This window comes from Panthera onca, chromosome C2 (genome assembly GCF_046562875.1).
Source record: "Panthera onca isolate mPanOnc1 chromosome C2, mPanOnc1 haplotype 2, whole genome shotgun sequence".
In the NCBI taxonomy this organism is placed as follows: Eukaryota; Metazoa; Chordata; class Mammalia; order Carnivora; family Felidae; genus Panthera; species Panthera onca.
The window spans coordinates 12,900,979-12,928,199 of record NC_138347.1 but is presented as its reverse complement, the minus strand read 5'-3'; the positions used below and the strand labels follow the sequence as shown (position 1 = coordinate 12,928,199).

The 27,221-nt window shown below is 48.5% G+C and overlaps 3 long non-coding RNA genes across 4 annotated transcripts; 2 read left to right on the top strand and 1 right to left on the bottom strand.

Annotated features, from left to right (window-relative positions):
- Window positions 1-5,089, top strand: LOC144617399 (uncharacterized). The gene is made up of 3 exons (XR_013557846.1): window positions 1-397; window positions 3,222-3,329; window positions 4,984-5,089. It is a non-coding gene; the product is annotated as an uncharacterized LOC144617399 (long non-coding RNA).
- Window positions 4,336-6,558, bottom strand: LOC132683931 (uncharacterized). The gene is made up of 2 exons (XR_009612475.3): window positions 5,488-6,558; window positions 4,336-5,045 (listed from the first exon to the last, which is right to left on the bottom strand). It is a non-coding gene; the product is annotated as an uncharacterized LOC132683931 (long non-coding RNA).
- Window positions 5,124-27,221, top strand: LOC132683930 (uncharacterized). Of its 2 annotated transcripts, none has more exons than XR_009612473.3 (4): window positions 5,124-5,208; window positions 24,189-24,376; window positions 25,897-26,006; window positions 26,403-27,221. It is a non-coding gene; the product is annotated as an uncharacterized LOC132683930 (long non-coding RNA). The 2 variants fall into 2 exon arrangements; XR_013557845.2 differs by lacking the exon at window positions 5,124-5,208 and adding an exon at window positions 13,805-20,538.

Below are 27,221 nucleotides of genomic sequence, written 5' to 3'. Positions count from 1 at the left end.
GTATGCTTCTCAAGAGGACCACCGCGGCGACCTTGACAATGCTCCTTATGTTAGCTCCCCTTTCCCTGCCTCCCCTGTCCTGTCGCAAACTATGGGCTCCTGGCATCGCCTCCCAGATCAATCACTTGCCCCGACTCCAGGCTTCAAGGCTCTACTTTCAAGAAAATTCAAACTCAGACCCATCCTTCTCCTCACTGTAGGAACCCTCTACAACTCCCTTCGGACGGTCACCGTGTATTTGCTGGTATCTCCAGGGATGACAAGCGTTCTTATTTCCTCAGCTCAGTCTTCTCGTTGCCAGACAAGTCAGGGGGACGGAAGTGAGACAGAGGGCATCCAGGACTTCCCACGGGTCGAGCGCCGTGCTACTGTATTCTTTCACTCTCTTTGTTAAAAGGTAGTTTCGGGTTTTTTTAGACTTTAAAAACAGGCAAACTAATTTTTATAGTAGCTTTTTTGAGATATTTATGTTCCATACAATTTACCTATTTAAAGTGTACAAGTCAGTGGTTTTTCATATATTCGCAGGGTTGTGCAAACCTTACCCCAGGTTTAGGACATTTCCATCACCTAAAAAGAAACCCCATGCCCATTAGCAATTACCCCCCATTTTCTTCCGACCACCACCCCACCCCCAGCCCTAGGCAACCACGGATCTACTTTCTGTTTCTCGGTTTGGCTATTCTGGCTATTTGATATAAATGGAATCACACAATACGTCCCCTTTTGTGTCTGGCACAGTGTTTTCAAGGTTCATCCATATTGTAGCAGGTTATCGGCACTTCATTCCCTTTGTCACGGAATAATATTTCATCGTATGGATATGCCACATCTTGTTCATTTATTTTTCACTTGATGGACATTTTGATTATTTTGAAGAGTAGCTTGTTATGTTGCACTACAATCTGCCTTGGAATTTTGTCTTAGCTTTGAACTTCTAGGTTAACCCATGACAAACATCCTCCTTCTTCTTGCAAGATCCCCATGGTGTGGATGTTCACCATCAGAGGCTGTTGATGCAATGGCGTGATCTCTAGCCCATGTCCTTTTCACCATCCTGATCATCTCCCTCTGACAAACCCCAGTTTACCACAACCATCCTAAAAGTGGGATGGTCAGGGAGACTATCACAGCAAGTACTTATCCTTTTAATTATTCATTTATAGCATAATTAATGATAAGACAACAAGTTGAATGAGAATCGTACTAAGAAGCTCCAGAAGAGGTGTCCAAAAGAGGGTACATCCATTTTTTTTTAAAATACTAATGTGCTCTGAGAAAACTAAGGGCCCATTTTACTACAGTGACCTTCCTCTGGTCAAGGAGGAGGGCCCAGCTGCAATAATAATGCCAATCATTCAGGAAGCAGTTCAGTAATGTTCCTTTGTGAAATAGCTCCCTACCATTCTTTTCTCTGCTGTGTAAATGTGACCACATAATTACTTGCAGCTAAAGAAGAAGTTTGACAGAGATAGACCTGCTATATAGGTGTCCAAGAGAATGAAAGGGATGGAGAGGGAAAGAAGGGCAAAGACTGCCCCATGACTCTCTTGTACTCCTCATCAGCACTGGTGATCCTAGCTGCACAATTTTTGCTGCAGAAGTGTGTCTTCCCAGATTGAAAAAGGACTCTTCTGGTACAAGGGCCCATCTTCAACCTGTCCCTAATATCCTACACAGGTCTTTCCGTAACCCCTACAACTATGTGCTCAGTAAATATTTTTAGAGAGTAATAAATAAAGGGATGGATGGGTGGATGGATAGATGGATTGATAGATGGATGAATCGATGATGGCTGGATAGATGGGTGGATAGATGGATGGGTGGCTGGATGGATAGATGGATGATAGATGGGTGGATGGATATATAGATGGATGGATGAATGGATGATGGTGGAGAGATGGATGGATGGATGGATAGATGGGTGGATGGGTATATAGATGGATGGATGAATGGATGGTGGTGGGGAGATGGATGGAAGGATGGATGGATGGATGGATAGATGGGTGGATAGATGGATGGATGATGGATGGATGGGTGGGTGGATGGATAAATGGATGAATGGATGATAGATGGGTGGATGGGTATATAGATGGATGGATGAATGGATGATGGTGGAGAGATGGATGGATGGATGGATAGATGGGTGGATGGGTATATAGATAGATGGATGGATGAATGGATGGTGGTGGGGAGATGGATGGAAGGATGGATGGATGGATAGATGGGTGGATAGATGGATGGATGATGGATGGATGGGTGGGTGGATGGATAAATGGATGAATGGATGATAGATGGGTGGATGGGTATATAGATGGATGGATGAATGGATGATGGTGGAGAGATGGATGGATGGATGGATAGATGGGTGGATGGGTATATAGATAGATGGATGGATGAATGGATGGTGGTGGGGAGATGGATGGAAGGATGGATGGATGGATAGATGGGTGGATAGATGGATGGATGATGGATGGATGGGTGGGTGGATGGATAAATGGATGAATGGATGATAGATGGGTGGATGGGTATATAGATGGATGGATGAATGGACGATGGTGGAGAGAGGGATGGATGGATAGATGTGTGGATGAGTAGATGAATGAAGGAATAAAGGGAGAGAAGGAGGGATAGAAACACATAACCACAAAAATGGAATCATCACCTCAGGGTTTAATCAAAAACTTGTATTGGGAAGCAGCTGGTCCAGGCCTGATCATGGCCAGCTTCTGGAAGCTCACTCTGCTTCTTCCAGTTGGTGAAAGAACATATCTTTTTCATATACTCACATCTGTGTCGGGTCTCCCAGTAGCCTGGGCAGAAACTGAAATGCTTACCATAATAGTTCAGACAATGTGCATGGAAGGCTCTGTAACTGTAAATCCCCATTTGGATGTGAATTGGGTGGGGCAGCAACACTATTATTTCCTTAGTGTGTTTGGGTACAGGATGCTGATAGGTATTCTGTCTGCCCATTGGCAATAGCTTCAGCCTGCCACGACCCTTCTCCTTGGTGCTGTGGCAGGAAGTTGAGGGCTAAAGAGTGTCAGGTGGTTATAGGAGCCTTAAAAAGTGGGGTCACCTTGCCCAACTACCTTGTTGTACAAATAAGGAAGCTAAGGACAGGAAAGGAGAGGTGACATATTTAAGGTCAAGTGAGTAGTTAGTAACTGATCCAGAATTTGGACCCAGGTTACATGATTCCTCCTTTCTTTCCCCAGACTTTCTCTCTAACATCTTGGCTGGATCATTTTATAAGGATCAAATTCATCTCGAAACCACTGCCGTTACTTTAATGACACCTTTCTGGAGACCCCAGCAGAGCACAGGTGAGTACTACAAATTCTCTTCTGTTCCTTTTTTTTTTTTTTTTTTGAACTTGTTGACTTAATGGGAGGGTCTCCTGGCTCCTTTCAACCCATTTCTTTTTTTCCCCAGAGTGTCCTTTATCTCCTGGTTTGGCCCAGTGGCAATAAGCCTGAAATATGCTGGTGAGAAGGGAAGGCTTACAGAGCCTTTGAGACCCAAGTGATGTCTCCGATGACGCACAACCTCCTCACAGGACGTGGTGGGCTTAAAAAAGCTCTTTCCAATCACTCAGATTATTTCCCCTGGTAGAGCTCTGGCCCAAAATATCCAACAGTCCATTCCCAGTGTGCTTCTCAAGGCTCAGATGCTGCAAGGATGACGATCTTCCTGGGAAACGCAGCTGCTGTTACATAATAAGGGGGGGGGCTCTTCCCTGTCTTAGCAGAGACAACCGTCCCTGTTGATTGGGGCAGGGAATTCATCAAAGTCATACTTCAGACTCAGCGCTGACACTAACTCTCTTGGCTCCGAGCATTCTTCAAACTAGAGAGCACCTCATTTCTGCCTCTGGTAGGAAGCAAGCATGTGGGAGTCAGAAGACCCAAGTGGTGGGGGGTGGGGTGGGTGACTGCCTGTCCTGGACTTGTCGGGTGAGTCACCTGACCTAATTGAGTTTTAAGTTCTTTATCTGTGAGATAGCAATAGTAATCATAACAGCTCTGTCACGGGCCGATATTACAAGTAGTGAGAGCCCTTTACATCAAAAATACTGCTGGGGCGCCTGGGTGGCTCAGTCGGTTGAGCCTCCGGCTTCGGCTCACGTCATGATCTCGCAGGTTGTGAGTTTGAGTCCCCCATCGGGCTCGCTGCTGTCAGCCTGTCAGTGCAAAGCCTGCTTCGGATCCTCTGTCCCCCTCTCTCTACCCCTTCCCCGCTTGCGCTCTGCCCCAAAATAAATAAATATCTTAAATAAATAAATAAATAAATACTACTAACGAAAAAAATTATTCAATGACCCTTGTGAAATCACGGCAAGGAAGATTTTATTCAAGGCAATAAGGACTAGGGACCACTGTAATGGCGAGCATTGGACCCAAGTCTGAATACCACATGGGCACATGAGATTGATAGCCACGAGGCAGGGTGGGAGCCAGTGGATGGATATTATTAAGAGGAAACATCAGGGGTAAAGGGAGATTCTTGCTAAGTGGACCAAGGAGGATTCTTGCTGAAGGCAGGCTGAGGGGATCAGAAATCCTCTGCGGGATGGTGGAGGAAAAGAAACTGGATCCAGATGGCAAAGGTCGGGGATCCTGGCTGCGTTGACTCGGCAGGATTGTCACCAAAATGGGGCAATGCAGAGGTGAAGATGAGAGTCCGAAAGTCAAGGTCCTGCTTGCGATGTTCAGCGGAGCCGAGTAGTTTGGTAGAGGAGGGAATCTTCGTGAATACGAGTATTAAATGTCTTCCGACCTGGTTGCTTAGGACCGGTTGATAGCAAAGGGGGAGCGAATGGAGAAACCGAGGCACCAACGCCTTTAGAAGCGGGCCCAACAACTGACCTTCCGGCCAATCCCACCTTGCCCAGAGGCGATGGCCCACGCGGCAAAACATTTCTTCCTTAGACCTCAGATGCCGGAAAAATTCATCTCCGTTTTGATTTTCCAGTTGCAGACCTTGCGCATAAGGAAGTAGCCGAGCCGAGACTGATGGTTCCAAACAGCACAGTGAACCAGCTGGGGAACGAATGGGGGATCCAAGCGCTTCCCCAGGCGCTTCCCCACCCGAACCTAGGAACTCAGGACGCCACTTCCGGGAGGCCTCACCTGGATGCCCACTTCCCCTGGCTCAGGAGTTGGAGGCACTTCGACAGGCACTCTAGGGGCCTCTGGACTACAGGTATGCTTAGAAAACACCTCTCTTTTAAAAAGCAAGCTCACGGGGCACCTGGGTGGCTCAGTCGGTTGAGCATCTGACTTGGGCTCAGGCCACGATCTCACGGTTCGTGAGTTCGCGCCTCACCTCGGGCTCTGTGCTGACAGCTTGGAGCCTGCTTCCAATTCTGTCTCTCTCTCTCTCTCTCTCTCTCTCTCTCTCTGCCCCTTCCCTGCGCATGCTCTCTCTCTCTCTCAAAAATAAATAAACACTAAAAAAAATTTAAAAAGCAAGCTCACCGACCCCTTCATTTTTCAAGGATGGCAAAAAGATTGACTGGATTTCACACGTCCAAGGAAGCAGAGTTTCCCTTCTTTCCCCTTCCAGGCCGCTGCAAACATGTCACCGCCAAACCACCAAGGTTTTGCTGGGACGCAGTGGGACGGTGCGACTTTACCTCGTGAGCTTCTTCCTCGCCATCTGTGCTCCCCCAGCACTCCTCAGTTAAAACAGACATATGGAATTGGAGAATCGGCCCCAGAAAGAAAAAAGCAAGAGTCCCGAGCTAAAGGGTTTGGGGGGGAAACGTGCGTTTTCAGAGAAGGAATGAGCAGCCGTTGGCTCTCGCGGGCTGGTTAATCATAATCAGCAGTGGGCACCCCAGGGCCCCCACCCCACCCCGGGCACAGTCACTGCCCCTCGGTGGCCAATGGACGGCCTCCTGCCGGTCGGGACCTTATTACTTCCTCCCTCCCCGCCCCCCACCCCTGCTCCGCCTCCTAGGCCTCACTTGGGGCTGCAATTAAACTTTTCAACTTGGAAGGTAAACATCAGGGAGCCAAAGGGGTGGGTTTGGAGGCCTCACGGAGACAGCTAAGAGGTCGGCCCCGGAAGCAGCCAGCGGAGGCCGAAGGGCTAGAGGAAAAGGCAGACCGAGGGGGGGAGGTCTGCGTGTCTCCCACAGGCCCCCCAGCGCGGGGAGGGAGGTGGGGAACCGGTGGAGGGGTGGAGGATGGGAGCTTTATGGAGAAAGCCTGGTAACCCTGGGAGGAGGGGAGAGCGAAAGACGGAGGCGGGGAAGAAAAGAGCCACTCGAGGTACACAAGCCAGAGGGAAGTTTCTCCCAAGACTTATGAAATCCAACCACGCTCTTTCCTCCAATTCTTATTTTCTAAAATTAACAGCAGAGTCGCAGAAGTAGCTTAGATTGTGAATGCGGCTTTAAAGGGCTCTGCATATTTTTTGTGAACGTCCGGAAGGAGATCCTGTTTATTTCTCTGGACCCCAGACACCCCACCCCCACCTCACCGCCCCAGCCTCCCCTGCTGAGTCACTTTGGCTCCCCCCCTCCCCTCCAGGATGGTCTGTATGTAAATGAGGATGCCTTTTATAACATTTTAGAATAGTAATATTTGTTCTGCCTCACTGATTTGGCTTGGCTTTTCTTTTTTAATTTAAAAAAAAAATTTTTTTTTGACGTTTTATTTATTTTTGAGACAGGGAGAGACAGAGCATGAACAGGGGAGGGTCAGAGAGGGGGAGACACAGAATCTGATACAGGCTCCAGGCTCTGAGCTGTCAGCACAGAGCCCGATGTGGGGCGCGAACTCACGGAACACGATATCATATCATGACCTGAGCCGAAGTCGGCCGCTTAACCGACTGAGCCACCCAGGCGCCCCTTTCAATTTTGTTTAATGTTTACTTATTTTTGAAAGAGAGACAGTGAGAGGCGGAGGGGCAGAGAGAGAAGGAGTCACAGAATCCGAAGCAGGCTCCAGGCTCCGAGCTGTCAGCACAGAGCCCCACGCGGGGCTTGAACTCACGGAGCGTAAGATCATGACCTGAGCTGAAGTCCGACGCTTAACCGACTGAGCCACCCAGGCGCCCCTGGGCTTGGCTTTTCTGAAATGCCGGTTGAGCCCCTCTTGCGTATAGTCCTGCAGACACCCTAGTTCCACTGCAATTTGGAAAGTTTGTGTGGTGCCAGGGAGAGCCAGGATGTGACCTAAGGAAGGAGAAGGGTGGTCGAGTAGAGGAACATAAGACCAAACTATGAGCCATGCGTGATGCATGAAAATTTAAAGTATATCAATTTCAGCCAACAGGTTAAGTTCTAAGTCACCCGTTCTGGTCAATAGTTCTGTCCCCTGGGGATTCTCTTGTGTTTCAAGTATTCTTTTACTTTTAATGCACTTTGTACCTTTAGCTGAAAATGTTGCTCCAAAGGTGCGGGCCGGATTAAATGACTGCCCTGGGTTTCAAAGGGACTCCCAGCAATTCTTGACTTCCCAGGGGGGCCATACACCTGATCTTCGAAAGGCCTCTGCCCAAGCCCTGGCTTGGAGTCCTGGAAACGGCATCTGCCTGCAACCAACCATTTCACAGTTCAGAAAAATAGTCACAAAACTGGAGTGAAGTGTAGTCCTGTCCCATGTTCAAGTACAAGCAGCCAGTTGGTGCCAGAGCGAAGGCTAAATCCTAACTCTGAACCCCTACCCTAGTTCACACATCTCACTCCACGGCCCTCCTTCGAAGGCTGGAGCTTCAGGAGCAACCTGCTGGAAGAACGTCTTCAGCCACCAAGATGGCATCTTTGTGCTTGGAAAAAAAAAGAGATACACAACCTGGTCAGCAGAATGAAGAGACCTCCCGTGTCCAGGGAGGTAGCCATAGGCAGCTGAGTATTAAGAAAGAAGCAGAAATTTGGAAGGTCTCAAGACTTGGAGGCCCCAAGAACCCAGGATAGCAGGGATGTGGGTGGGACTAAAACTGATACCAGCACAAGAAAGAACTAGACCTCCCAGATGGATGCAGCCCGGAGATTATCCTTCCCTGACCCGGCCAGCCCTACATCAGAGTTTACTCCTGGAGAAGCTGAACCCAAGTGCCTTGGACTCCGAGATACCGGGAGGAGCCTAGTGGGGTGAGATAGCACACTGAGGGAAGGAAGGTTGGGAGAAAGTCAGCGTGCCTTTTACTCCCTCTGGAGCTCCCAGACACCCGAACACTGGGATCCAGGCTTGCACCCCAACCCAGGCAGGAAGTTGGAGCACTCCTGGCTGCGGAAACCGAACCGTCCAATGGGAAAAGCCAACAGATACTGACACTTGGAAACCCCCAGTGAGATGACAAGATTCCTGGCCAATCCCTTGGGGTCGGGTCTACCAGTCAATGGGCTCAACCCAGGCACAACAGAGATCCTAGTCCAAAGCAGGATGTACCCCTCCTCTCTGCAAAAAGAAAAAAAAAAATGGTGATGAAACTCACATAGTATAAACCTACCCATTTTAAGGTGAGCAATTCAGTGGCAGTTGGTACATTCACAATATTGTGCAACCACCCCCTCTGTCTCTTTCCAAAACATTTCACCGCCCCCAAAAGAAATCCTTGTGCTTCACTTTTGACTAAAACGTGGGCAACCAGGTGTCACCAGGCATCTGAGGGAAAAGTTCTAGCCTGAATGACAGAAAAAGACAACAGGTAAGAGGAACTCAAACGACAGGGAGAGGGGCAGGAGCAGACCTCTCCGTTATTATTTATTTATTTGGTTTTAGTTCTGATAATTATTATTAATTGTTGTTATATTAGTTTCACGAGCGCAGTGTAGTGACTCAACACTTCCGTACCTCACCTGGTACTCATCACGACAAGTGCGCTCCTTCGTCCCCATCACCTACTTCCCCCGTTCCCCACCCACCTCCCCTCTGGTAACCATCAGTTTGCTTTCTATAGTTAAGAGCCCATTGGTTTAAGAGCCTTGGTTTGCCTCTGTCTCTGTCTCTTTTTCCCCTTTGCTCATTTGTTTTGTTTCTTAAATTCCACACATGAGTGAGATCATGCAGTATTTTGACTTATTTTGCTCAGCATGATGCTTTCTAGCTCCATCCATGTTGTCGCAGATGACAAGATTTCATTCTTTTTTATGGATGAATGATATTCCATTGTGCATATAAACCACTTCTTCTTTTCTTTTTTAGCTTTTTGAATGTTTATTTATTTTTGAGAGAGAGACAGGGTGCAGGTGGGGGAGAGGCAGAGAGAGAAGGAGACAGAGGATCCGAAGCAGGCTCCAGGCTCTGAGCTGTCAGACAGAGCCGGATGTGGGGCTTGACCCCACGAACCGTGAGATCACGACCTGAGCCAAAGTCAGATGTTTAACCGACTGAGCCACCCAGGTGACCCCCACATCTTCTTTATACATTCATCTATTTTTAAAAAAAAATTTTTTTTAAAGTTTATTTATTTTTGAGACAGAGAGAGACAGAGCATGAACAGGGGAGGGTCAGAGAGAGGGAGACACATTATCCGAAACAGGCTCCAGGCTCTGAGCTGTCAGCACAGAGCCCGATGCGGGGCTCGAACTCACAGACCACGAGATCATGACCCGAGCGGAAGTCGGCCGCTCAACCGACTGAGCCACCCAGGTGCCCCTATCCATTCATCTATTGATAGACACTTGGGCTGCTTTCATAATTTGGCTATTGTAAAGGGGTAGAACATATTTATTTATTTATTTATTTATTTATTTATTTATTAGCATTGATTCATTTTTGAAAGGCAGAGAGAGACAGAGTGCAAATGGGGGAGTGACAGAGAGGAAGACACAGAATCTGAAGCAAGCTCCGGGCTCCGAGCTGTCGGCACAGAGCCCGACGCGGGGCTCAAACTCGCGGACCACGAGATCATGACCTGAGCTGGAGTCGGCTGCCCAACCGACTGAGCCACCCAGGCGCCCCAGGAGTAGAACATTTTTATTTTATTTTATTTTATTTTATTTTATTTTATTTTATTTTATTTTTAAAGTTTATTTTTGACACATAGAGAGAGCGTGAGCTAGGGAGGGGCAGAGGCAGAGGGAGACACAGAATCCGAAGCAGGCTCCAGGCTCCAAGCTGTCAGCACAGAGCCCGACATGGGGCTTGAACTCACAAACCGTGAGATCATGACCTGGGCCAAAGTCAGACACTTAACCGACTGAGCCACCCACGCACCCCTGGAGTAGAACATTTTTAAAACAAAACTTGAAAAAGTTATCCTCAGAAAGATGAGAAGGTATTGCGTGTTTGAAACAAAAAGCTGATCCTAGGAGAGGTGATATTTGTAGAATGTAGAGAATGAGTGAGAGCTTGTGGAAATTTGAAGTATGAGAGCAGAACTCTTTTTATTTTTTTATTGAAGTATAGTTGACACGCAATGTGCCATTAGTGTCTGGTGTACAACATAGTGATCTGGAAAGTCTGCATGTTGTACTGTGCCCACCACAAGTGTGACTGCCATTTGTCCCCAGAGAGCACTATTACAATACCATTGACTGTATTCCTATACTGTAGCTTTTATCCCCACGATTTCTTCATTCCACAATTGTAAGCCCGTATTTCCCTCCCCCCCTTCACCTATTTTGCCCACCCCTCCATTTTCCTCCTCCCTGGCAACCATAAGTTCGTTGAGAACAGAAATTAAAAAAAAAAAATCAATGGAAAAGGAAAAAAAAATAATTGAAGGATTAGAAGATAATGTGGAAACGATCACCCAGAAAGACAAAAAAAAAAAAAAATGTAAAATTGGAAAGAGAAGCTAAGACAATTACAGTCTGTGAGTCAAAGGGTGCGAACGTTGCATAATAGGAGTTCTAGAAAGAAAAAATTGTATAAGATTTTCTTAAAGAACGAATACAGGAGAAATTTCCAAAACTGAAAGCATGTGTCTCCAGATTGAAAGGGCTAACTTGAGTTTCCTGCATGAAGAATGAAAATGAGACCCACATCAAGGCAAACGATTGCATGATTTTAGAAGAACTGTCACAGGAAAGTATCCTAAAATTCCAGGGAGGAAAAAAAAAAAAAGTAGGAAACATATAGAGGGCTTGGAATCAGAATGGTATCAGAATGATGAAAAGTAATAATGGAATCTGGAAAATAAGGGAAAAATGCTTTTCAAACTAGGAGCGAAAATTATTCGTAAGCTAAAGTTTTATACCCAGCTGTGTTAGAATTTTCCAGAAAAACAGAACCAATAGGTTATATAAATACAGATTATCTACCGCTATAGATGCAGATACAGATTAGAAGAGATTTTTTATAGGCATTGCCTCACATGGTAACGGAGGCCTAGAAGTCCCATAGTCTACTGTCTGCAAGCTGAACAACCAGGAAAGCCAGTGATACAGTTCAGCTTCAGGCAGAAGGACAGAGAACCGAGGTACCACTGGTGTAAGTCCAGAGTTCAAAGGCCTGAGCCAGGAGTTCTGACATCCAAGGGCAGGAGAAGATAGATCTCCCAGCTCAAGAAGAGAGAGTGGGGAGTCACCCTTCTCTCATTTTTGTTCTATTTGGGCCTGTTCACACCAGTAAGTATGGATCTTCTTTACACAGTCTACTGAATCAAATGTTCATCTCTTCCAGAAACACCCTCACTGGCACCCAGAAATACTGTTTTACTAGCCATATGGCATCCTTTAGCCCAGTTAAGTTAATGCATAAACTTAACCATCACACCAAATTCCCTGGGGCACCTGGATGGCTCAGTTGGTTGAGCGCGAACTCAATTTTGGGTCAGGCCATGATCCTGGGGTTGTGGGGTTGAGCCCCAAGTTGGGATCCATGCTGGGTGTGAAACCTGCTTAGGATTCTCTTTCTCTCCCTCTGCCCATCTCCCCCACTCGTACTCTCTCTCTCTCTAAAAACAAAACAAAAGCAAAAAAAAAAAAAAACAAAAAAAACAACAGAAAAACTTTAAGTATCACACCAGCTAATCTAGCAATCAAGTGTGGAGGTAGAATGAAGTTATTTTTTAGCTATTTATAAACTCCATTTACTAAAACACTCCACCAAAACAAGGAAGTAAAATTAAAAAAAAAAAATGATATAAAGTTAAAGAAATAAAGGATTCAACATGGGGAAGAGTTAAAAGAACCCCCAGAATGGTCCTGAAGGGAAATCCTATGATGAGTATAAAAAGAAATGACAGAATTGTCGTCTGGGGTCTTTCTGGAGGCAGGTCTTGAAACTGTCTAGAAGAGATGTATCTAGGATAAAAACGGAACCTGATATGCAGGGATTCAAGAAATCTCAGCTCTGGTAGAGGCAACATTACCAATTAATGGTAAGGACATGAAAACGTAAGCAAAATTTTTAGATGAGGTAATTATTAATGGTAGGTATGAAAAAGAAAAAGTAATCCTGGTGAGTTCTATGGCACACCTGTGATTGATATTTACATGGCCAAAATAATACAAATCCGGGATGCTGATTTGACCAGACATCATTATAGAAACAAATCAGCTGGCTGGGGCACAGAGAAAGTAAGAGTATTGGGCTATAAACAAAAGTATGCAATACAATAGCAGGGTATACCAACATCCAGTGCAGAGAAAGCAAGAAATTGCAATATACACGTGTTATTTAGAAACCCAAAGGAAGACACCAGAAGAACACCTCAAAAGATTGGGAAGTATTCGCCTCAAGGGAGAAGAACTTTCGAGGGGGTAGGGGGCAAGGGACTGCTGTTTTCAAGCAGCTTTGCTTTTAAGTTTATTTTGAGAGAAAGGGAGAGAGCGTGACAGGGGAGGAACAGAGCGAGGGAGAGAATCCCAAGCAGGCTCCGCACTATCAGCACAAAGCCAGATGCAGAGCTCGAACTCACAAACCGTGAGACCACGACCTGAGCCGAAACCAAGAGTCAGACGCTTCATGGACTGAGCCACTCAGGCGCCCCTCAAGAGGCTTTTTAGCACTGTTTTGCCTTTTTAATCTAGGGCCACAGACTTCTCGAATAAAAATCTAGATGAATGGTTCTTAAAACCCCTCCATGACTGCAATCTGGCCTCAACAAAGTGAGTTACAGTCAGTGCCACGGGATGGTCCTCCTTCCGCTAAGTGCTTCACGGACTGGAAAAGCTACCGCTGTCAAGTCTCATTCCTGAAAGATGGGACCTCTCTTTCAACCCCGAGGAAACGGAGCCACTAAATACAAGTCAAATCCGGTTACAGTCAGAATCCGAGTGAAGCGTGGCCAAGATATTTGTAAGCCGCAGGTAATGGCCTAGTTCCCCCAGCATGATTTGTTGTAGCGGCATTTCGGAGCACTAAAACAGTTAATGCTGTTTTTCCACACCGGACTCTCACAACCTCCCCCTGCCCTGACCCAGGCTCTTGTCATCCTCTCCTGTATTTCTTGGCCGTTGGGGTTTTTAAAGAGTTGGGTTCCTGGACTGTCTTGATGAGGACCAAGACCACAGCTGACTGATTTTTTATTTTTATTTTATTTTTTTTGTCCCCTGTGTCTAACGCGGTGTATACCAATATAGGGAAGGCACGCAGGCAGGGTTTGAATCGGTGAAGAAAGGGGGAGGAATGGATGAATGTAAAAGGAAATAATCCAAGCAGCCACCGGGATTAATGCTGCATAATGAAAAGGACCAAAAAAAGAGGTCCATTTTATTTATTTATTTTTAATTTTTTTTTTTAACGTTTAATTTATTTTTGAGACAGGGAGAGACAGAGCATGAACAGGGGAGGGTCAGAGAAAGAGGGAGACACAGAACCTGAAGCAGGCTCCAGGCTCTGAGCTGTCGGCACAGAGCCCGACGCGGGGCTCGAACTCACGGAACGCAAGATCGTGACCTGAGCCGAAGTCGGACGCTTCACCGACTGAGCCACCCAGGCGCCCCAAGAGGTCCATTTTAATAAATAGTGGCGAATATGGCAAGGACCGTCGCGTATATAGTGTCGTGGTGTGCCAGGCACTGGTCTGGGAGCTCAATGAATCCTCATGATGACCCATGAGGCAGGTTAACACTGCTCCCAAGTACAGAGAAGGAAGTAATGGGCCTCAAATCACACAGGAAACGAGTGATAGATGAGCCAGGTTTAGGACCCAGGCCACCTGGCTCCAGGGTCTGTGAGGTTTGCCCAAGGGCTGTAGCCCCAGGGAGCTGATCTGGCTGTGTGTCCTCCGCTGGGTTGGGCTTGTTAAGAAAACGCCAGAGCAGAAGGTGTCTTTAGTATTAAATGGGGGCTTGTAGGATGAAAACTCTCGGGAGCCTTGGGGGCCTCGCCCCAGGGCCCCCAGCTGTCCAGGGGGAGGGCTACCTGTGCCTCCCAGATGTTGAGCCTGACAGGGAAAGAGCCAGCTGATGGGAGACAGTGACCAGGCACAAGTGGGCGTGGGCCAGAGGGAGGAGCCGTGAGGTGCTCCTGGGTGAAAACACTCTAATTGTCCGATGTCCTGATGCTCCCTGGACATCAGGGGAGGGCAGCAAGAGGACTGAGCAAGTGAAGGTAAGAGCTGGTCCATGAAAGTTTCTGCAGAAAACAAAGGATCCAAGGAAGCTCTGGTGAGGGAAATAGCAGGACCAAGGAGGTGCAGTTCACAAGTCAACAGACTATCTTGGGTCCTTCCATGACATCAGGGCACTATGGCATCCCTCACCCTGGGATACACTGATTACAGAATGGCTGCAATCTTTCACCTCTGTCTGTGTCCAGTCCTCCCGATGTCGCTTTGCAGCCCTGACCCGCCTCTCTGATCCGCAGCGGACCCCAGAGGGATGAATGAGCCCAGCAGAGTCCGGAGACTGGTCCAGCCTACCTGTGGATAAAACAAGGCTTGCTTTACCCTCTTGAGATTTGAAGCGGTTTGTTATGTACTAACTGTTACAGGAATGACTGGGACACCAGGAAGGGAAGAGTCGTGGGACAGCTCAGAGCTCCCTCTTTCCCCCCTCAGATGCACCAGCTAGCCAGCAGAAGTTATCAACTAAATAAGAAAATAGCTACTGTTAAATGAGCACTTACTATGTGGAAGGCAACCTTGTGAGGTAGGGGTGAGGGCTGGCACTTACTTCTAGGAGCCTACCCAATACATACTCTTTTCTTTTGTTACTAACTTTATTTGGGTTCTGGACCCAGCTTTAAAAGTGACATTTCTTAACCTCCCTTGCAGTTAGGGGTGGTCATGTGACACTGTCCTGGTCAATGAGATGGGAGTGGGTAGAGCTCTGGGAAAGCTCTTTCGGAGAAAGGTTGACCCAGCTGGTGCCTGCCTTTTGCTATTTTCTCTACTCATTCCTGCTTCCTGGAAAGGCATTGGAAGGACTGGAGTTGTTGCAGCCATCTTCCTACCCCAAGGGAAAAGCCAAGAGAATTGCAGACACCTAGACCCTGACATCATGTAGTCTCTGAGCTAACACTGCCAACGACCTACCCCTGGAGAAAATAATAACCCCTGGATCATTCACACCATACTTATTGGGGGGTTTTTATTACATGAATCCAGTCTATTTCCAATGAACACGCATGTTATTTTCCCATTTTACCGGTCAGGAAACCAACCAAGGTTCAGAGAGATCAGAATTTGGTCAGGGTCACTAGTGTGGAGATTGTTATGTTAATTCCCCAATGCATTCTACCTCCCAGGATTCACATCCTTGTATAATCCTCACCCCCCACCCCATGTTAACTATGGACTTGACCATGTTACTTGCCTTGCACATCAGCACAGGTGATACAAGCAAAGGTTTGATAATCACGTGTGCATTGGAGCTTCCCTTTTTTGGAACCGTCTCTCCACTATGTGAAGACACTTTGTCTAGCCTCCTTGAGGATGAGAGACCAGGTGGAAAAAAGACCACATGGAGAGAGACGCCCAGCAGTCCCAATTATTCCAGACATTCCTGTTGAGCCCCCGGGGCATGGTAGTGAGTATATCTGAGATCAGCCAGCCCTCACTGCAGCCACATGAATGACTGCTCACAAAGACCAGCTGAAGAGCCTCCCCGCTGAGCCCAATCCCAACTGTGGAATTCTGAACAAATACATGGTTGTTATTTTAAGCTACTAAGAATTGGGGTGGTTTGTTACACAGCAGTATATAACTGCTACAGCTAGCCAGTAAATGGCAAACGCAGAATTTGAATTTAGATCTCTTTGACCCCAAAGACCAAGTTTTTAATCACTACATGCCACCATGGTATTCTTGTTTTCCTTAAACACATGCTTCTTCTGGGCTTGGAAAAAGACTTGCATTGCTCAGATTGTGTGAATTCCCTTTGCCACCCTGGTGCTTTTCGTTTCGACCCTGGGCTCTGGACTCCTTTTGACAGAGTCCTCGTCAAAAACAAAAACAGTTTAATGCTGACTGAAACGGCAGACCCAGCCTTGCTCTGATCTCCATGTCCGTGGGCTCCAAAGTCTTTAACACGTGTGCAGAATTCAATCACGCTGGAATGGCAGAGATGGAACAATTCAGAGAACATTCCACTCACCCTAATAATGAAATGTGGCTGTCCCTCTCTGCTTCCTCTCTGCTCCCGGCCCCAGCTGCAATTTAACGGAGAGCATTTTCCATTCAGGGCGTGCCCTTCGCCATGGATGCTCCAAAATGCTCGGCAGTCCTGAATTAACCCTTCCAGTACCAAAACCTGCATCTCATCCCCATCTCTGGCTCCCAACACTCCCTTGAGAAGACCTCAAGATACGTACGTGTACCTTTTGCATTCTGGGATGCCAGTCAGGTTGAGTTAGAGACAACCGACCACAGGACAGGTGAGGGATTTACTAGAAGCAGTTGGTACCAGCCTCACCTGGGGCCCCTCTGTTCATCCCACGGCCCCTCATCTTCAGTTGGTTGGACCAGCTTCCTTACGTGACATCCTCAGGGCTGTGTTCTCGTTTGGAAAGTCACTTTCACCACATCTATTAGAGAAAATCACAAGGCCAGCCCAATTTGGAGGGATGGGCAAATAGACTGCAGTTCTTGAGCTACAAAGAGCCTGTGGCCATATTTAGTCTGCCACGCTATATTTGGGGTTAATTTTCTTGCCTAATATTATTTGTGCTGAAGAGTAGGACTGGTTTCTGTGAGAGGAATGCTTAGTCATCCATTCATCTTCAGCCTGAAGAGAGTAACTGGTCCTGACAGGAGATGCTGGGGTCAGTGCCGACACACAGGACAGTGCAAAATCATAGGGCAGGGCAGCTAAGAGAAAGACCAGGGTGGAAGGCCTGCCGTGGAAAGGCACCTGGCTGAGAATGTGTTCGTAGAAAGAACGAGAAAGAAGCTGAGGATGCTGGGGAGGCTGGGAGGAGGGGTGGGTTGGGCACATACCTACCATGTGCCAGGTGCCTGACACAAGTCATCTCATTCGGTCCCCATAGCAGCCCATTGTGATCCTAACAGCAAACGCTCCCATCATGCTTACTCCGTGCCAGGCACCGTTTGGCTTTGCACATAGTCACTCAGTTAATAATAGCAACGACCCCGAGATAGATACCAGTGTTTATCCCATATTATAAAAGATTGCTAAGGCCCAGAGAGGTTAAGTAGCTAGTGCAAGGTCACACAGCTAGTAGGCGATGGAGTTTGGTTCAACCATGCATGGATGAGTAAACTGAGGCTCAGAGATATTAAATCACTTGCCGAAGGACACAGAGCTGTACTAAGATTCATGCCTAAGTCTGATCCCCGAGTCTGGGCTCTTTCCTTGAATACCCTGGGCTTTCCTAGGGAAGCATACGCTTCAAGAGAAAGATTATTCCAGACTCTTCCAGAAAGAAGAGACTGGAGGACCAGGGCACTCAGACCTTAATAGTACAACAGAACGGACACAAAATTAACAGTGGCCATTTGTTTAAAAACAGCTAAGAACAGAGATAGTGAGTTCTGGACCCCTAATAACACAAGGGAAGTAGAAAGAGGTGGTATGTGCCTGGTGCTTGCATCGCTTTCCTTTTCTTTCTGTTTTGGCATTTCGTTGCTTGTCAGTAAAGAGAATTAACTGCTTCCTGTCTCTAACAGATGTGGGCATCTTCGGGGGGGGGGGGTGGGCTGTGCGCAAACACAGGCAAGCGTTTCACTGGGAGACCCTTCGCAGGGGATTCTCCTGTGTCCCCGAAATTCACAGCCGGCCAGTCTGGTGGGATAGCAGCAAAGACACCCCCTGATGGCTCAGAACAGAGCGAAGGGCCGGAAACCCCAACTTCGGGTGCCCTAAGCCACCGGCGGAGAGGGGGCTTCCCCGGGATCCCCAGCCTGCTCTGTGTTCCCCGAGGCAGCATTTGCATCTTCCTGCTGGGAAGGCAGCCCGAACACGAATCAGACCCAACCCATGCCTGACTAGGGAGAGCAGAGAAACTGGCACAGGTCGGTCCGGGTCTGTGCTTGGAGAAACGCCTCCTTGGGTTTTGTCAGTCTGTGTGCTATGTTCCAGAAAATTCCACGGGAGCCCGAGGGACGAAGCCATTCTGGATGGAGCTGAGAAACCCAAGGTGGCTACACGGAGGCGGGATCTCGAAGGCCCGGGGGGAGGCGGAGGTGTGTGAGGGGCCAGCCCCTCTGAGAAGGAAGCTGGAGCTCCCTGCTCTTGGGGTGACCCTGTTCTGAAGACAGAGCGCTTCAGCTGCTGACTTTTCCAGGAAATGACTCGTGTGTGTGTGTGTGTGTGTGTGTGTGTGTGTGTATGCACGTGTGAGCTTGGAGGTCCGGTGAGGATCGCAGCAGCGGCCACGAAGGATCAGAATGGCACTAGTGAGTGGCTGAAAAAGCTCCCGTGAGGAAAAGGACCCCTTCAGCACAGCAGCAGGTGCTGGTGTTGAGGGTTGACGTTTCCGTTAGCGTGTCCCCTAGGGCGTCCCTTCACGTCCCCTGGTACCCACGGGGCCCCCGTGGGTGGTGGAGGGAAGTCCTCCCTTGTCTCCTCTTCAGTTAGGTGAGCCAGCCTCCCCGCCTCCCCGGGGTTCCCTGGGGCAGGCCTCTTCAGTTTGCCCCATCCCTGTCTGCAAAACCATTCCTCTCGTAGAAGAATGGAATTCTTACATAAAAGCAGGAAGACTGTCTCCTCTCTCCCTCCTAGTCCTCCTCCTCCCCTCCTCTGCTTCCCCCACCTTCTCAACCCTTTCTCACCGCCACCCTCCCCCCCTCTGACCTCACCAGCACCTGGTTTGGGCTCTTGACTACGTGTCACTCTGTGCCCTTATACATTTCAGGCCACGGAGCATCATCACCAGGACCTCCTGCCTCTTGTTTTGGGCTATGGTCAGATGGACCCACTTTTGTTCCTTTGGGCCTCGAGCCCTGCCCCTCAAGAACACCCTCAGACCTCTAAGGCAGGCTGGAGCTTTGGCACCTTGGGGGTTCACACTGGGACCCTGGCAGATTGCAACTAACCTCTGCCAGGGTCACCCCCAGGGGACTGAGTGGCTTTGAGCCCAAACTTGGAGTGTCCCAGAGGAGAGGTGTCCCAGCAGATACAAAATTCGATTCGGTCTAACTTTCCAGAATCTCCCCAAACCCCCAAAGTCTCCCCAAAATTGTAATACAGATGAGGTCAGCCCCCTTCACTTGCAGGGGAGAGGGAGGGAGGGAAGCACATGCATGCAATGGATAAACCGACCCTGCTTGAACTTGAACTTGAACTTGGTTATCATGAACCAGTTTGCTGCTGGGATTGTGATTTTGGAGGAGCTGTGACCCACTTCATTAAAAGCAAACACACGGCTATGTACACCCAGCTCATTGTCTCCTACACAACCCCAATGCACACCGGGGGCTTCCAGAAATGTTTGTTGATGGAGGGAAGGACCTTGCCCTCTCACAAGGCTGCCACCACACCGACACCCCCAGGAAAGGCGTCCGGGAGCTCCCTGTGGCAGGGAACTCATCCGACGGTCATCTTTTAGTTTGTTTTCTCTGAAGTCCTCACAGTGGGTACTGACTGTTCATATGTTACTGCAAAAAAAAGTTGCAAAACCTCCCTCCCAGAAAATCAAACGCTGCTTTACATGTTGTTGGAGCAGCATGATTTAAAGCTCCTCCGAAAAGCGCCAGGCAGAGTGATTCATTCTCTTTGCAGCGGTAAGCCTGACATATGCTGTGCACATGTGCCCAGTGTAGACCGAGCAGCCAGGCTGGATTCGGAGAGGGGCCCACTCAGAAGAAAACTCTTTATTTTTACCCTCTGCCAAAAATGGAACCTCACCCCAATTCTCCCTCCTAAATAGCACAGCCAGCAGCGCAGGCCTGCCATTTCAGAAAGGCTGCCTAGAAGCTCCAAAATGCTCAGTTGAAGTTAGACCCCAAAAGGACAACGGGATTTATAGAAATTGAATCAAACTCCTTACCTAAAAATAAAAGGACCCAGGTTTCTAAAAATACAGTAGTATTTATTCCCGGCCAGGCGCCTATGTTTGCATCCTTTTAGTTTTCTTAGGAAGCTGTTCCTTCCAAAATGCGTTCTGGTGCCCTAGCCACGAAGGGACGTTTCCCAGGGCGGCAGAAGACTGTGGATGGTTCTGGAGGCTCCAGTTACACTGAAACCCTGGAGGAGGACACCTCGTGGAAGTACAAAAGACACAGGTGTGTGGCGACTGAGAGGTCTGGGTGGATTTTTGTTGTTATTTTTAAAGGCAGCAGGAGAGTTGAGGGCAGTGCGAAGTCGCCCTGGGAGGAAGATTCAGTCCTTGCAAGGCACTGACTTGGCAGATAATAATGATGTTTTGTATTAATACTGTTACCCCCAAGATGCATGAGAAATGACAGGAAAACATCCCGATTGCTCCCTGGAGGGAAGGGAACTTGATTTACAAAGGAGGCTGATAGTGATGAAGCTATTTGCCCAATATTGTGCAGCAAATGTGGGTCCTTTGTTCTGGCTCCTTTCCACTGACTTGTCAGGCGAGCATCTCAACAGTTCAGTAAGAGCTAGCTCTCACCCAAGCCTTCTGCCTGGGGGGTGGTCTTTGTGGGCAGGGAAAGCAAGAATGGGTAAGGGGACAATAATAGTGTCTGTCTTGGCTCCGGTGGGAAGAATTATAAGGATGTTTCTCTCCCACGATCGCTGAGTCTATTCTGTCTCCTAGTTTGCCAAGATCCTGACCCTGAATTGCCCAAGACCCGTTGGGCCAAATCTAGGCTTATGTCCCTCTGATGGGTTGAAACGACCCCACTCCGCCCCCAAGGATGTGTCCGTATCCTAATCCCTGGAACCTGTCAATGTGACCTTACTGGGACACAGGGTCTTTGCAGATGTGCTTACGCTCAGGATTTTGAAAAGAGGAGATTATCTGGGTGGCTCCACAGTGCCATCACAAGCGTCCCTGGAGGATGCTTGGACAAAGAGGGGGAGAAGGTGGTTTAAAGGTGGATGCAGAGATTGGAGTGACGTGGCCACCAGCCAAGGGACGCCTGCAGCCACCGAAGCTAGGAAGAGCTTCTCCCCCGGAGCCCACACAGGGACTGTGGCTCGGCTGACCTCTGGATTTCAGACTCCTGGCCTCCAGAACTGTGAGAAGAGAGATTTCTGTTGTGGTAAGCGGCCACGTTTATGACAATTTGTTACAGAAGCCATAGAAAACCAGCAATGTTCCATCCGGGCTAAACGGAGGCCCCCAAACTCTGAAATCGTGGAGGCTGTTTTTCCTGTGTCATCATTATTTCTTTTTCTTTTTCTTTTTTTTAATATATGAAATTTATTGTCAAATTGGTTCCCATACAACACCCAGTGCTCATCCCAAAAGGTGCCCTCCTCGATACCCATCCCCCACCCTCCCCTCCCTCCCACCCCCCATCAACCCTCAGTTTGTTCTCAGTTTTTAACAGTCTCTTATGCTTTGGCTCTCTCCCACTCTAACCTCTTTTTTTTTTTTTCCTTCCCCTCCCCCATGGGTTTCTGTTAAGTTTCTCAGGATCCACATAAGAGTGAAACCAATGGAATACTACGTGGCAATGAGAAAGAATGAAATATGGCCTTTTGTAGCAACGTGGATGGAACTGGAGAGTGTGATGTTAAGTGAAATAAGCCATACAGAGAATGTCATCATTATTTCAATGGATATTTCTTGAGTGCTATAGATGCTGAGATACGACGGTGAGCGAAAGGATAGGAACCCCGTCCTCAGGCAGCTTACGGTGGGAGAGATGGTCAGTAAGCAAATAACGCCGCTGTCATTACGGTCTGCAGAGCCCAGGGCACGGTGACAGGTGATGATGTGGTCACAGCCTAGTGTGGACACTGAGGGAGTGAGGGTTAGACGGCCTCGGACTCCAACAGGGGAGGTCACATGGAAAAGCCTGCAGGAAGACCCAGAAGGAGGAAGGTGCAGCATGTGTTCAAGCATTCCCAAAGGGCAGAAGGGAAGGAGGGTTCTGGGTGGGGGTGGAAGGCAGCCCATGCCAACCCCAGAGTCCAAGAGGAAGAACTTGCATCTTAGGGCACGTGGGTGGCTCGGTCAGTTGACTGACTGACTCTTGACTTCGGCTCAGGTCCTATCCCAGGGTTGTGGGATCAAGCCGTGTGTTGGGCTCCGTGCTGAGTGTGGAGCCTGCTTGAGATTTTTCTCTCTCTCTCTCTGAGCCCCTCCCCCACTTGTTCTCTCTCTCCCACCCCTCTCTCTCTGTCAAAGAAAGAAAGAAAGAAAGAAGACTGGCATCTCTATCCTAAAGGCATGCGGACTACGAGTTTCATGCAGGGGGGTGGCCCAATCAGACTAAAGTTTCCCGGGGATCCGTGAAAAAGAGGGGCGGAAGCCAGTGGTCCTCGGCCAGGGAGGAGTCTCTGGAGTAGCCTAAGCAAGAAATCGTGGTGGTTTGGACTGGGATGTAGCAGCTGAGACTGGAGAAGTAGGTGGATTCTAAAGAAAGGCAGGCGGTCTGGCTTGGTGACGGAGAGGAGGTGGGTGGTGAGGGAGGGGGCGGTGTAAAGGATAGGGCCTGGGCTTCTTGTTTTTACCATGGGCAGAATGATGATGCCAGAGCCACTGGAAACTCTGGAGAAGGAGCCGGGTTCAGGGAAAGAAGATAATTCGTGTTTTCCTTTAAAATTATCTGACTTCGGGGCACCTGGGTGGCTCATTCGGTTAAGCATCTGACTTCGGCCGCAGGTCATGATCTCACGGTTCGTAGGTTTGAGCCCCGCATCAGGCTCCGCGCTGACAGCACGGAGCCTGCTTGGGATTCTCTGTCTCCTCTCTCTGCCCCTCCCCGCTTGCTCGCACTCCCTCAAAATAAATAAATAAATGAACAGACTTAAAAATAAAATAAAATAAAAAAGATCTGACTTCTCCATTGTCCCTGGGACAATCCACATTATGCCTGTTACCTCAGAGTCTTGTCCAGAAATGCTATTCCCCAGAAATGTCCTGGTTTGAACCCATAGACTGTATGGTCACCCTGGGCTAAGATTTGTGCGATTTGAAAGGCCCTTGGGACACCCAAGAGGAGACCGTGAGAATGTGAAGCGAGAGAGAAAAGGGCTGAGGAGAGAGCCTTGCTGGACTTTAATGCCCAGGATGGCAACAAGAGCCAGGCTGGAAAGCCAGACAGAGGAGAGAGGCCAGGACACTTTGCATTGGATGTAGCCAGGGATGTTAGAGGAGACGCATGCCCCTCTCCCGGGGTGTTCCCAGAGAGACACCCTGTAGAGCAGAGGCCGGCAATGTTTGACTTTCCGGGCCACGCGGTTTCTGCCAAGACTCCTCAACTCCGCTGCTGGAACAGGACAGCAGCCTTGGACAATTCATAAACGATTGTGTGTGCTTGCCAGTAAAACTCACCGACAAAAATGGGCTGAGAGCCAGATTTTGCCCCCAGGGAGGAGTTTGCAGACCCTTCCTTTAGAGGAACACTCTGGGAGCCTGTTCTCCTTATTCCTTTCCTTCCCCCACCTCCGGGGGGGTGTTGGGACTGATGGGTATTTCCCTGGAGAATTGGGGCCATCCCTTCTTTGGGGTAGCTCTGCTTGACTGCGGGGGCGGGGGGTGGGCTCCATGGAGAGGACAGGACATCCAGGGGACAGGATGGGGCAGGACATCCAGGGGACACCTAAAGCTATTCGTGCCACCAGTGACAGAGCCACGGTTGCAGCCTGATTCCAGGGTGAGGTCTCATCAGGCCCACTTGACTAAGAGGAATAACCACGGTCTCCAAATCTAGTTTTATCAGAAATGAAAGTGATACTGTGACTATATCTGCTCGATACCTGTCTCTTATCTCAATTATTCCAAACTTAGGAGACTGCTTCCCTGGCCAACTCCAAGAGTAGGAGTCTATTTCTCAACTCAGCCGGCCTCTGTGTTGGATCTCTTTGTCTCGCAGATTTGCAACTCTTTCCGGCAACCTCAGAAACGGTGTGGCCACGGTGGAGTCTCGTTCCATCTGTGTTCTCTTCAACTAATGAAAAACTATGGAGGTCTCGTTAGTAAGTAACGCATGTAATGCCCGTTGATGTCAATGGTGGTTGGCGGGTAGAGTTTGTGTGGGAGCACGGCCTTTATGCCTTTGGGGGTCCCACAGGGTGCCTATATGTTCTTGTTTCTGCCTCACTTTCAGATACCTGCCTTCCCTCAACACCAACATTAGGTTTGTCCCAATTAACAAGGTACTATGCACTCTTTACTAACTACTATGATTATTAGAAAATACGAACAAGCAAAGAAAGAGGCAATGAGAACCCCCTTTAGCCCCAGCTCAGAGATAGCAATTATTAACAGTTTGATATGTATCTTCCCAGATGCCAAAATGAGATCATAATGTCCATGTTGTTTTGTAACCCGCTTTTGGCATTAAAATACAATAAATAACTCTCCGTGTCCCAAAGCAGGAATGTATACCATGATTTTTTGTCGTGACATGATTCATCCACCCGATCCTCTGCTATTGGCCATTTAGGTTGTTTCCAGGTTTGTTCAGTGAGAATAATGCAACAGTGAACACCCTTATAACCACTTGTGGGAACACATCCTTAATTATTTACTTAAGCTAAATTCCAAGAAGGCGATCATGACTATATAGTCATTTTTTCAGAAAAATCACACATTCCACATCTTTCTCAGGGGACCTCGACTTGAAGTAAATTCACCCATAGGGGAAGAGCAGGTTCATGTCTGTGTTTAGATGTTTGCTTCTGGCAATCCCCCCAGACAGCCCCTGTGGGCCAGGAGGTCAGAGCCCAAAGAATCCCCCAACCCAGAAAGTCACATCAGTGTGGAGCGTCTGCCCCTGGGGGGATGGGCTTTGTCGATCAATACTCCATGGAGACACCAACCAAATGGGAAGATGGGGAGACAAGATGAATCCCAGCCATTTGGAAGAAAAAGGACTGAGAACACCCTACATTCCTGGGGATGGGCTCTCCTGCCTTGGGAGGAGTAGGTGACTCCTACTAAAGTTTCCTCCTCTTATCTTCTATAGTTTACATTCTGTGTTATTAAGGCTCAGCAAGTTTCTCACAAGGGCTGGGAAAGACTTCTTGGAGGGCCCCCTCAAGCGTCCAGAAAACAATAGGAACAAAAGACAGAGGAAAGGGGCAGAAGCCTAGCTCTAGGATTTAAAGGGAAGGAGTTGGCCCAATTCAGAAGGTCAGGAAAGAGCCGGACTAGGGTCAAGTCACCTGCCTCTTGCTTTGGTCTCCCCTATTATTCTCTCAGGCCCAATGAGGGGCGGCAGGCAGGCTTCAGTACCCACAGCAGAGTAGAGGGCTTCCCCGAAAAGGGGTCCGCTCTCCGAATGGCCCCCTAAGCCCCTAAGGTGCGTTCGCACTGGTCCTCCAGCCCACCATGCATCTGAATTACAGTGTGCAGACTTAAGACACAAAGGCTGAGGCCCCAGAGGTTCTGGAGAGGTTCAGGGTGGAGCCCCAGCCTTGGTCAGATTTTCAAAATGTGAAGAACCACTGAGTAATCCCTTTAGACCCACATCACTGGCTACACATGTTTTAAGAGCAGAATATACGGGAAGTCTCTGTGCTTTGGAATTGGCCGATCAAGAATTTGGAGAACGGCAGTCATCGTGGACGATGATGCACACCACTGTGAGGGGGCCAGCACGCGGTGAGTGCTTGATGAATGGCAGCCCGATGTGCTGAAGAGCAGTTACTTTCGCGGCTGCGAGAGGGAAATATAAAAAGCAACGGGAGAAGGGGCAGGGAGAGGATTAGGAGACAGTCTCTTGCTCCTCGAGACTGACCTGAAAGTCTTGGCACCAAAGAGCAGTTGAGCTTTCTGCTTTGCCGTGAACGAAAAGCGAGAGGCCAGTCTTAAATTTCAGCTCTGGGGTCCAGAATGCCTATTTTTACCAGTGTGCTGTGCAAATCATATAAGGATTGAGTGGCCATTTAGTTTTATCTTCCCTTGCTGGCCTGCTGTTTAACCGGGGGCTGGGATCTGCTTTGTGTTAAAGATTATCTCCCCGGAGAGAGCGTAATCTGGTCTTATTATGTCTCGTAGGTGGAGGCCAACTGCTTTCCCACGGTCTCCGTCTGAATCCTGCTTTCCCCACTGCTCCATTTTGTAGCAGCAATTGGCCAAAGGAAAGCAACCTACAGACCTGAGTCCAAAAGCAACCTAAAGACCTGAGTCTAACAATAGGCATTTCCTCCTGCATGGTGGGGACGATCTCTTTGTCTAACAAGGAGGCTCTAATTCCAATTAGGACTCACAGTCAAGCTGTCACACGATGACTTTCGTAAAGTTGGGTGCGGCATGAATGAGCCCAGGGTAATTCAAGCATTCTTTCTTCTTCGGATCACGTTATACTTCAAGATTCCGGTCCCTTGACTTTTTAATTGATCTTCACTCAGCACTTCACACTTGGAACGCTTCGGCCAGAAGGTTCTTTGTCCCGCTCCTCAGAAATTAATGGCGTGTGGGGAAAGTCTTAGGTGCACTGGGGGGGAGCTCCAATTAAAAGAGGCCTGGGTGGGGATCTTCTGCAAAACAATCATCCTTTGAATACGCGGAGGCTCACTTTGCCCAAATCCGTCTGCGTCGCAAGTTTGCGTTTCGTGTACTAGAGTTTCTTAAAATAGGACTCACGGTTGAACCTCACTCAGGTTCTGAGTTAAAGTCTTGAGCCGGGTCTGCAGGGAGCAGAGCGAGCGAGCTGCTGTGTAGTGATGAGGGCCACAGCCTCACGCTGGGCTCTAAATCACAGCTAAAACCCCAGAGCTAAAAGCACCATTCCTCTCTGGCACTTTCGATTTAAAAGCCATGCTATATTTTTGTTTCCAATTATAGAAGGAGAAAAATAAAAGCATCTGGAACTCA